At 69.4% G+C, this 11,340-nt stretch overlaps 1 protein-coding gene across 1 annotated transcript in view; it reads left to right on the top strand.

The window, feature by feature from the left end:
- The first annotated feature begins 2,674 nt into the window (after positions 1-2,674).
- SLC4A2 (solute carrier family 4 member 2) overlaps positions 2,675-11,340 on the top strand; it is a 24,168-nt gene continuing 15,502 nt past the window's right edge. Inside the window, exon 1 of the mRNA XM_044422529.1 lies at positions 2,675-2,737. The gene's annotated coding sequence lies outside the window, so the exon portion shown is untranslated. The remainder of the gene's footprint in view (positions 2,738-11,340) is intronic.

Below are 11,340 nucleotides of genomic sequence, written 5' to 3'. Positions count from 1 at the left end.
GAAAGCAACCACACACATAGTGACAAGGTGGGATGCCTTGGCTCAAGAATACGGCAAGCGAGAGGGATCTTTGCCTTGTGCATCACAAATGAAGTATGAGCCAGTAATGCAATGTAGCAGCAAAGAAGGCAAATGCTATATTAGGCCGCTTTAATAGAAGGATCACGTCCAAATGCCGTGAAGTCCCAGCTCCCCTGTGCTCCTCACTAGTCGGACCTCCTCTGTGTCCAGTTCTGGGCACCACCGTTGAAGAAAGATGTGGACAAGCTGGAAAGGGTTCCAAGGAGGGCAACCCGGATGACCCGGGGACTGGAGGCAGCCCTGGGGGGAGAGGCGGAAAGAGCTGGGCGTGTTTAGCCTGGAGGAGAGGACCGAGGGGGAGAGGGCGGCACTCGGCAAGGCCTGGCACGGCTGTCGCAAAGAGGAGGGCAGGGTCTTCTCTTCGTCACCCCAGAGTGTGGGGCACGGAATAACGGGCTCCAGTCACGGGAAGCCAGATGCCGGGCGGAGGTCAGGAAGCAGTGTGGCAATGGAACCGGTGCCCCGGGAGGCGGTGGGCTCCCCACACTGGAGGCACGCAAGATGCACCCGGACAGCCGTCCGAGCCCGGTGCGTAAGCTTGGGCGCGACGGCTTCCTTGGCCCCTTCCAACTCCATCGCTCCATGATTCTGGTTCATTGTCCCACGGGGAGTGGAGACATCCTTCACGGTGCAGAGCCGGCAGTCGATGTGTTGTCTGAGCGGCAACAAAAGGTAGATGTTTTGGGGAAGGGACGTGGCTTGGAAGGGCTGAGTTCTGTTCGTGTGCACATGTGTGCATGCGTGCCTGCTTTTGTGTGTGTGTGTGTGTGTGTGTGTGTGTGTGTGTGTGTGTGTGTGTGTTTAAAATGAACTGTGGACGTGGACTCTCAAACCTGTGATGGCTCCATTCTTGGGCTTTAGTGTGAGCGTCTCTGGAGCCCGAAAATTCGGAGCCTGCCCCGAGCCCGGACTGCAGCTGGCCCGCAGCTTCGCTGGCGAGAATTCGCTTCCACAGGCCAGGCCTGTGCAGCGGCTCCCGTCAGTGCTGGCCGAGCGGCCCTTTGCTCTCTCCTTTCTCAGTTTGCGTTTCGTTTCAATGCGGGCTCTTGTTTGAGCGAGGCCGCAAGAGCTGCAAGTTCCTGCTGGATTTCCGCACAGGGCTTTGGCCCCCAACTATTAGTTTGTGCTGTTAGGTTTTCTTTCCCCTTTCTGCCCAGGTTGAGTTTGAATGTGGACTCATAGCTTGAGGAAGGCGGTCAGAGCTGCGAGTTCTCGCCAGCACCCCCAGCCTGTGATGTAGCTCCCAACCCCCAGAAAGTCCAAAAAGTCTGGGGATTTGTCCCCTTTCCTGTGCCCTAGTTTTGGCTTCAGCTGGTAATCTGTGAATATTGGGATTAATGTGCGTGTGGATCAGGAAATAGCACTTTCCTGCTCCGCGCATGGGTGCTGGGCTCGCATGCGCGCTGATGCTTTGGCACTAGGGTCAAGGTGCTTCCCGAGCAGGGCCCCGTCCTTGGCCGGGCTCGCTGCTCGCCAGAGTGTGCTGCGGAGGTTTCGGGTGGAGGCCCGCAAGACCCATCCATTGCGCCGACCCCATTCCTTGCACTTCCCCCCAATGCCTCCCGCTCCCATTGCTGACGGGGGTGGGGAGGGTGTCCTTGCAAAAGCGCCCCCCCGGGGGTCTCTTGGGCACGGCAGGCCTGCGCGAGGGCCGTAAGCTGAAGCTCCGTCCGGGCAGGGTGGGGCTGCCCCGGGAAATGAGCTGCAAGCCTTGGCTGGGGTGGGGGTGGGGGTGGGGTGAGGGGGGTGGGGGGTGCATCAGAAGCACCAGTCTGAGGGCTTGGTTGGCCCTGACCCTTCTTTGCATGCCCAGCGCCTGCCTGTGGCACCTTTGGGAGAAGTGCAAAGAATGGACAGAAGGGGGGGCAGGGGGGCAAATAGTCCTTTCTCGTGGGTAGTTCACTCCCTGGTTAGGGGCGGATGTGCACCCACGGCCAACCTCTGTGGGGCTGGGGGTGATGCAGCTTTAGGGGTCGGCCCCGGAAGCTTATGGGTCCAGGTGGAACCCCGATGCGGTTGGGGGGGTTCTGCCACACGCCTGGCTTGCCCCCAGCCCCCTGGTCAGACTGTGGGGCGGGGAAGGACACTGCTGGGCCTGGAAGCCCCCTGGTGAGCCCAGGCTGAGGGGGGCCAGCAGTGGGGGGCACGGGAGCGGTGCTCGAGGGGGTGGCCCACATGAGGCGCTTGGCCAGGTGCAGGCTGGGGGGCTGTTCGGTGGCAGCGGCAACTGCGCCTCACCCCGTGGAGGCACCGGCAGCCCAAAGCACGGACACAGGCCCGATCGTGTGTGGGGAAGTCCGCAGCCCTTCTAGCCGGACCGAGCTCCGCAGGTGGCCTCAGGATGGGTGGCCTGGCCTGTGGGCCGCGTGGCCTCGGGTCCAGGGCCACTGATGCTCTGGGTGCCCCACCCCCTGCAAGGACCGCCCCCCCGCCGGGCACATGGGGGCCGGGGGGCTCTTGGGCGCTGCTCCTCCGCCGCAAGGCCAGGGCGCATCTGCAGACGGTCCTGCGGGCCGGGCGGGCCTCCCACGCATGCAGATGGCCCAACGCCCTCCGGGCCGTTTCTTTTTCAGCATCCTCTGGAATGACTCGGAAGGCCCCAGACTTCCGTCCCCCTTCCTGAAGACTGGAGGCGGTGCACAGGTTTGCCGGGAAGGTGAGTGGCCTCCGCAGGTGTGTGGGAGCAGCACGCTTGGGGGGGCAGGCCTCGGCCTCCTTGTGGACTGCAGGCAAAGGGGCAGAGCCGCAGCGATCAGGCCCCATGCAGACAGCCGTCGCTCCCCCTGCCTGCACCGGGGGGCGTCCTTGGAAGCACCAGTGTGGCCAGTGCGGCAGGGCAGGGCGCAGGGCAGCCCTCTCTCCCTCAAGGGGCTCCCAGGCGCTCCTGTGGACCAGAGCACTCGTGGGGGAGGGGCCTTGGGGGTGTCCGAGCACAGGCTGGACATGCCCACGGCAGGCATGTCATGAGCAGAGCTGGCTGGAGCAGGGGGTCAGACTAGATGGCCCGGGAGGCCCTTCTGACCCGCTCTGCTTCTGTGTCTCTGGAGACTGAAGAGAGCCCTCCCGGTGCTGCGCCGGCGTGTGGGAAGGAAGGCGGCAGCATGCCTGGGCGGAGCAGGGCCGGGCAGCGAAGGGGTGCTCAGGGCGGCGCTCAGCGGGGCGGGGGCCACGCTGTCCACAGCCAGAGGGAGGCCTTGGAGGCCTCTGCCGTGCAGCCGGCTCGCGATGGAACATCGCTCTCCTGCGTGGCCCGGCCGGCAGGTGTCCTGTGGGGGACCCACAGCACCCCCCCGGTTGCGGCGATGCGCCTGTGGCCATGCCGCTGCGGTGCTGCCCTTGGCGCTGGCTGAGGACCGATGGGCCGGTTGGGATGGGAGCGCCGCGCGGGGGCCGCGAACTGATTCTGGCCAGAGAGGCTCCGATGCAGCCCCCCCTCGCGGGGACCCCTCGCTGCTCACTCTCGCTGCGGAGGGGCTGACGCCATGCGGTCGATTGCACAGATTCCCTCCCCCCGGGCCCTGCCCGACGGGGGGATTGTGCAAACAGCCACAGGAACCTTTCGCGCTGATTCGGTGCCGATTCACGGGGCGGCGGACTGGTGGAAGGGTGCAGAGCGCCGGGAAGTGCATCGCCTCAAGGCCCGTGTCGAGGGGGAGGTGCGGGTCTCCCTCTCGAGGCGGAGCGTGGGCACGGGTCCCCCCCGGGGCCTGTGCCCGCGGGACTCGCCGCCAGCAAGAGGGGGCTGAGGCGGGGGCCGCAGCAGGCCAGGCTCTCGGCTGCGCCCTGGAGGCCGGTCGGCTTGGGAAAGCTGCAGCTGCCCTCCCGAAGGCCTCTCTCGGGCAGGAGGGGGGCCCCCCACGCCGAGGGTCCCGCGTCATTCCCGGAGCGGCCCAGGCGGGGCCCTCTGCCCTTCCGGCCTGCCTCCCAGCCCCCGGAAACCTTTCTTGGAGAGCCACGTTTGCCCGGGGCAGGGGGCTTGTGCCTCGACCCTGCCGGGGCGGCTCCCGAGGGGCGCAGGTACAGCGATGATGCGCTCGCCCTGGCGGGGCTGCCGGCTCTGCCCTCAGGTGTGCTGCTGCTTCCGTGCCAGCAGCCCCGTCCTCGGGGGGCCTCATTAGCGGCCGCTGCCGCGCAGCCGGCCCTTGTGCCGCAGCCAGGAAGGGGCCCGGCGTGTGGGCTCTCGTGCCCCCTTGCCCGCCTCCCGCGGGCCTGGCAGCCAGCCCAGGGCCTGTGGCAGGGCAGGCCCTTTCGTGCTGGCCGGGTCACGGGGGGGCTCCGGGCTGCCTGGGAAAGGGAGCCCCTCCTCAGCCGAGCCCTCCCAGGCCACTGCAGGTGGCCCAGGCCCTCCAGGCCGGGGCGGGGCTTCCTTCTGCCGTTCGCCCCCCTTGGTGTTCCCCCAAGGCTCTGCCTGTCGCATCTCGGAGAGGCCCAGGCTTCCTTCACGAAGCCACGTGCAGAGCTCAGCCGGTGGCTCCAGGGGGGCAAGGGCCTTTCCCGGGGCGCCTCCTGCAGTGCTTCTGCCCCGGAGGTCTCTGGGCAGGAGGAAGGGCCGAGGAGAAGCCAGGCAGGGAGGAGGAAGTGGCGCTGTGGAGCTGCTCCGGCTTCTCTCCCCGCCGGATGACCTCACCCTCCTCTCCTGCAAACTTCCCGTCCCCCTTGTTCCGCCCGCAGGAGTGTGCCACCAAGCGGGGCTTCCGGCCCGGCCAGTCCCGGGAAATGCCGGCCCGCCATGGCCCGTGTGGCCTCAGCACTGGGTTGAGTTCCACGGGCAGTGGGGCGTGGGGGGCTGCTTTGCCCCCTGGGGCAGGCGGGGGACGGGCTGGGCGAGGCGTGAGGAGCACAGAGTTGGCCTGGGTGGCCTGCAGCCATTGCCCCCTGGCTGGGCAGTGGGACCGGGAGGGGAGGAGGCGCGGGGTGGCTCAGCACCCCGCTCAGCAGCTTGCTCTTCCAGCCCTCCCCCCCCCCGGCAGGTACCTGCCCATTCAGCAGCAGCAGCTGGGGGGGTGCAGGGGAGGGGGAGTAGGGGAGGCCTTGGACCCGCTCTTCCCATGGGTGCCCACAGGGGGCACTGTGCTGCAGCCGCTTCTGTTGCCCCAGGAGGCAGCCACGTGGCCCCGGCAGCATCCGCCCTGCCGGGCTCAGGCCGCCATGCAGAGCGGAAGCGGGCCTCCCGGCCTCTGAGGTGCCCCTGGCAGCCCGCAGGGTCCTTGTCACGGGGGCCCCTGCGGCCCCATACCGTCCCCCAGCCTGTTCCTGCCCAGGCCTGGCCGGCCGGCCACCCTCCCACCCCCCTGTGCCGACTCGCCTGGGCGCCTCCAGGGCCCGCAGGAAGGACTTGCTCCCCACCCTCCGTGGTGGGGGGAGCCCGTCCGCCTGGTAGGGGGGCACCCAGGAGAATGGAGTGGCCTGCTGGAGGGGGCACTGTCCCCTTGCGAGCCCCTCCTCTCAGCAGCAGGGGCCCTCCCCTCTCCTCCCCTCGCAGCCTTCGGGCATTTCCCTGGGAGGGCGTCCCGGAAGGTTTGGTGAGGCAGTGGAGGCCACGCCAGCCCCAGCCAGCCAGGCAGACGCCTTAGGGGGCTCCTTGCGTGTGGGAGGGGGTGCAAAGCCGCGGAGTTCGTCCCTTCAAGCGCTCAGCAAGATGCGCAACCGATTGTGGCTTTCAGGGGAGTGAGGCGGGGGGCATTTGTGGGGGCAGCCCCCAGAGCAGGGGGGAGCTGCCCGCCTGGGAGTGAGAGTCCCTGGGGCCCCTCCCTTGGGGAGCCGGGCCGGGCCGGGCCGGGCAAACCCAAGCCCTGCCCTGCCCTGCCCTGCCCTGCCCTGCCCTGCCCTGCCCTGCCCTGCCCTTCCCTCCCTCCCTCCCTGAAGGTGCCGGCCATTCGGCTGGCCTCGTGCCCGGGGAGCCTGTGCCGGGGCGGAAGCCGCCACCGGGAGCCGTGCCCGCCCGCCGGGAGGAGGGGCCGCTGGTGGTTATGTAGGGCTGCCCCCTCCCTCCCTCGGGCGCTCAGGGCCATGGGAGCGTGGCCGGCAGTGCAGCCAGGGGAGTGACTCCGTGCCGGGCAGCCTCGCCTCGCCTCGCCTCGCCTGCGCCTCGCCTCCGCTCTGCCACACGGGGCGGCCAGCAGGAGGGGCGGGGGCTGCCGGCCTGGGGGGCCCAGGGGAGCTGGAGACGCCTGGGCTGCCCTGCTTCCTCCCTGAGTGGTTCCCAGGCAGGAAGGCGCTCGCCCCGCAGCCGCCCCTGCGTCATCTGGAAGCCGAGGGAGCCATGGGGTGAGTGCTGGGGGCAGCCCCACGGGTGGGGAGCAGAGGCTGGGAGGGGCAGGCCCCTGAGGCATCTGGCCAGGCCCCCTGTGGCCCATCCTTCTGCAGCGTGGAGCTGCCTGGCCGGGGCGGGGGCACAAAGGTGGTGGGACAGCCTGGCCCCGGCCGGCAAGTAGCCTCCCCCACAGGCCCCCGCCACAAGCCGCCCGCCTCCGCTTCTCCCGGCCTCGGACTGCTGCCTTCCAAGGGCTGGGACTGAGCCCCTGGGCCGGGGGGAGACAGCCGGGCATGAGCGGGGAGCCAGGCCCTGGGGCGCCACACGCCAGCCCGACACGTCACTCACCGGGGGGCTGCTGGCTCGGCCCCAGGCCTGCCCTCCGCAGACATGAAACGGCCCAGGTGGGAACGGCTCTGTCCGTGAAATGTGGAGAATGCATGTGGAGGGAAAGTGCCGTACGGGCCTCTAATTGCTGTTGCTGCTAGCATGCCTCCCAGCCTCTGTGCCCGCGTAGAGTGCCCGCCCTTCCCTCCAGGGCAAAGAGGCACCGGGGCAGGAGCGGCGGCTCCGTCTCCCCACTGCCGTGGCGGCTCCTCGGCAGGGACTGTGGCGGAAGCAGCCGCAAAGGGGGAAGTGAGCGCCCCCCCCGCAGGGACTTGCCGGCCGGGCAGGCAGGGGGGCTGCGAACCAGATCTCCAGCGCAGGATCCGCCCCTCGCCGCGCCCTTGGCCCCGCAGCGTGGCGGCCCACACGCCGGCCAGCCGTGATTCATCGCCAGGATCCTGCTGCTCGCTCTGCTCTCCGGGGGAGCGGGGCTATTTTTAGCTGGGGCTGGGTGGCTGCGGCTGGCCGGGCGTGTCTCCCCCGCCCTCCCCGGGCCTCGCTTGCTCCAGGGGCACGGCGCTCACCCCCGTCCTGACCCGGTGGAAGCTGGGCCAGGGAAGGAGGGGGCTGGGATGGGGCAGGGGCGCCCTGGAAGAGGCTGTGGCCAGTTTGGGTGTGTGGCGGCACCTTGGCTCTGCCGCTGCAGCCAGCTGGACAGGTGTGTGAGCTCTGCCCTTGCCCAGGTAAACCTGAGGGGGTGCCTGCATTCGCGCCTTCGGCTTGTGTGACAAAAGGACGAATGTGTCTCGGGGGGCCGGCAACATTTGGCCCCCACTCCGGAAGGACACGTTCGCAGCCCCGTGCGTGATCCAGGTTCTCCCTGGCAGGCAGCGTGGCAGCTGCCTGCGGACTCTGGCACGGTCTGGCCGGCGGGAGCCAGCTTGGCTAGGGCCGGGGCCGGGGCCGGGGCCGGGGCCGGGGCCGGGCCAGGGCCGCGTCAGCCGCTTCCCCGGCAGGCTGCGGTGCGCCCCACAGAGCTGCTGGCGTCACACGACTTAAGCTGCGCTCCGTACCAAGGAAAGAATTGTGCCAGCGCAGGCGCTGGCTCGGCTCCTGGCCCGGCTTTGAGCGCCTGAGCTGGCACGCTCGCTCTCCAGCCCTCCTGCGGCCACAAGGCCGGCTTGCCCTCTCAGGCCGAGTGGACCTCCGGCGGCCCCGGCGAGGGGGCTTCCCAGGCCTGGGGGGCGGCCTTGGAGATGCACGGCACGGCACGGGGCCGGCGGGTTTTGCTCCAGTGGGAGCGGCGAGAGGACGCTTCTGCCGGCTGGCTGGGCCTCCTCGCCGGGCACTCGCATGGCTCACCGCACCTGCAGGGTGTCTGCTGGCCAGCTGAGCCGCAGCAACCCACAAATGCATTTCTGGACGTGCAGAAGCCAGGGGGAGGCAGAGGTGTGCGGGGGCGGGGAGGATGTGGCCTGCTTGTGGCACCTGAAATACTTCACTGCTGTAGCAAGAGAAACGCTCCTCTTCTACCTGAGCATGCAGTTGGTGCAGGTGGTATTTGCAAAACTGTCAGAACAATCTTGTGCATTTACTCAGAAGTAATTTCCTCCCTAACAAGGGAGGGGGCGGTTCCCCTCCTCGCCTCCTCCAAAGCCCACATTCCTTGCAGGGCAACCCTCTGCGTTCCGACTCTGCGGAAAGCCCGGCGGAGGGCGTGAGGCCAGCTCCCAGGAGGCCTGTCCGGAATTGCAGCCTTGGCCCTGCAGGGGGGGTGGTCCAGTGCGCACATCCCAAGGCCGCCGGGGAAGGCGAGGAGGACCCAGGACACCTTCCTGCTCGGGGCTCGGCAGACTCTGGCCCCCAGGTAGTTTGGCCCACGACACCCTTCGGCTCCACCCCCCCTTGATGCAGTGGGAGCTTTTGCATCAGAGTGCTTCCTCCATGTTTGGAGTAAGGCAATGTTTGTCTGACTTCTCGTAAGAGCCGCCTTCACATCAGAAGCGCCAAGCGAGGCCACAGGACTCCACAGCTGGCATGCGCGCCTGCACACGCGGCCGGCCTCCCACTTTCCTGGGCCTGCGCATCTCTCCAGCAGCCTCTGGGTAGCAGCGGGACCCTGCTGGGGGCCCCTCCCTGCCACGCCAGGCGAACTCCACGCACAGACCGGGCAGCCAGAGCTTTGCAACCAGGTGTTGCGGGCCTGCGCAGCCGGGAGGACTCCGGCGGGATGGGGTGGGCGGCCTCTGGGCGCCGCGGGGGTGGACGGGCGCTCCCGCTTCCCTTCCCATCAGCAGATCCCATCCCCTGTCGCTAGAGGGGAAGACGGGCCTGGCTGGGCTGGATCCAGGCCAGGAGCCCGGGAACTCGGGAGGCAGCAGGCGGCGGGCCTGCCTCAGCACGCCGCAGCAGGTTCAGTGCCCGGCTGAACGAGCAGGCGAGAGAGCGAGAAGAGAGAGCGCGCGGGGCCAGGGCCGCGGCCTCCCAGATGCATGTCGGAAGAGCGCAAGGGGGAAATAGACCGGGGCCTCCCGGCTCCGGCTGCCGGACCCTGGCGTTCCCTGTCCCCCCAGCGGCAGGCTCCCCCGACCTGCAGCGGCAGCCACGTTTAGACTGGGCCCGGGAAGAACCCTGCCCGTCAGAGCAGGCTGGCACTGGAACCGGTTACCTGAGAGGGGGTGGGCTCTCCCTCCCTGGAGAGCCCCACAGGTGCCTGGACAGGCCTCTGAGAGGGAAGGCATGGCTCAGCAGGGGTTGGACCCTCGGGCTCTCGGGCCCCTGCCGACTCCGCTCTCCCCTGACCCTGGGCCTGCCACCGCTTCCCTTAGAGGCCGGCTGTCTGGCTGTTGCTGACTTGCCACCGATTTTATTGCTAGCACTAGAGCTGGTGGGGGCCTTGGCCTTCTGCACATGCGCAGAGCGCCTTCCCCCCGGCCCTGGAGAGCCTCTGCAGCCCCACACTTCAGGAGGGGTGCCTCTGGCCCAGGGGGTGTGCTGGTCGACGCTGTGCTTGCCCCACTTGCCGTCCCACAGGCCCCGGATCCCGGGCGGCTTCTGCAAGACGCGACTCAGATGGGAAAGGGTCAGGGAAGGGGGCTGGAGGGCTGGGGCTGCAGAGCCTGGCCGAGGCTGGTTCAGGCCTTGCCGCACTGACCGCACCGCACCAAGGCCTGGGGAGGGGCCGGGGTCCACGAGCAGCGCCGTCCCCGGCTGCCTCTCCTGCCTCGCAGCATTCCCTGGGGGAGAGGGGCCGCGGCCAGGCCCCAGAGACTCCAGCAGGCGCCCCGGCAGCCAGGAAGGCCGGCTCGGCACCGCGTAATCGCCTTAGTGGGATCAGGCGGGCTGGTTGGGGCTCGCCCTGGAATGTGGCTAGGGAGCTGCAGGCTGCCCCCACCGCCCGGCCGTAATTAATGCGGGGGGGGGGACATGTGGCGGTCCTGGGCTGGCCCCGCCACTGCTGTGTGGCAGCGGCCGCTAACAAGGTCCTTTTGTCTGCCGCTGAGCGCCCCAGGATGCTGGTTCGAGGACAGGGCGCAGCCCTCCCGCCGGGCCGGGGCGCAGGGGTGGAGAGGCCCGGAGTGCCCTGCCAGGATGAGGGCAACAGTGGCCAGAAGCCACAGCCCCGCCGTTGCGCCGCTTAGCCGTGCAGGAGACCTGGAGCTAGGGCAGGGGTGTGGCCAGCGCGGTTTCAGAAGGCACCCCAGTGCATGTCCAAAGTGCTCACCACTCCCTTTACAGTGCACTAGCAAGCCCTGCTTGTAGGGAACATGATGGGGGCGATGTGGCGCCCAAAACTGGGTGAGCCCCCACACCTCTCTCTCGAAGCCCCGACTGGGGCACCGCCAGCCCTGCAGCTCCCCTCCACGCTGGGCAACAGAGCGGCCTGCCCCTTCCCCGGCCGGCTCCCGCCCTTCCTCCAACCCTGCCCTTGCGGGCCTGGTCCTCTGGGGGGCGAGAGGGGAGGCGGCAGCCTGCTTCAAATGCGCCCTGTGGGGAGGTCGAGATGGTCGGGGTGCGGGCAGGACCGGCCTTCCCCACCCGTGCCGTCCTGCCACGGGGCCGGTTCTGGGCAGCCCCTGCTTCGTCTCGCTCCCCGGCGAGGTTTCTGGGGGAAAGGCGCCGGCTCACCGGTTGGCCGCTTGGCTGTGGGGCTAACTGAGTTCCGGAAGTGAGCCCCTTGGGAGCCGTTGGTGAAACGGGCTGGGGCGGGTGTGGCAGGCGCTCTGCACATGGTCAGAGGCGCGGCACCCGCGCTCCAGGGCTGGGTCCTGCGCCGTGGCGCCCTCTGCTGTCTGCCGCGCCGGGCGCCGCTCGCTCCTTCTGCCGGCCCAGCTCCTCCCCGGCGCGCCTGGCGGGGCCGGAGCGCAGGGCGGCCGGCGAGCGGAGCGTTGCGGGCCCGGGCCCGGCCGGCCTCCAGAGCGCGCCCCGCGCGCGGGCTGCAGGCGCCTCCGGAGCGTGGCGGGGAGCCGGAGGCGCGCCCCGGGGAGGGCGCGGGCCCGGGTGCGCCTCGGCGAGAAGCGTCCGCCTCCCCGCGGCGACGGGCTCGGCGCGCCGCGCAGTCCCGACTCGGAGGCAGCAGCCTCGGCGCCCCGTGCCAGCCCGCGCGGCTGCCGGAGCGGCTGTCCGTCCATCCGGGAGCGAGGCGGACGCGCGGGGACCGCTTCTGCCCGCCGCCGAAC

The sequence above is a fragment of the Varanus komodoensis genome, unplaced genomic scaffold (genome assembly GCF_004798865.1).
Source record: "Varanus komodoensis strain SLA01 unplaced genomic scaffold, ASM479886v1 scaffold129, whole genome shotgun sequence".
NCBI classification, from domain to species: domain Eukaryota; kingdom Metazoa; phylum Chordata; class Lepidosauria; order Squamata; family Varanidae; genus Varanus; species Varanus komodoensis.
This window is presented reverse-complemented; position numbering and strand designations above follow the sequence as displayed.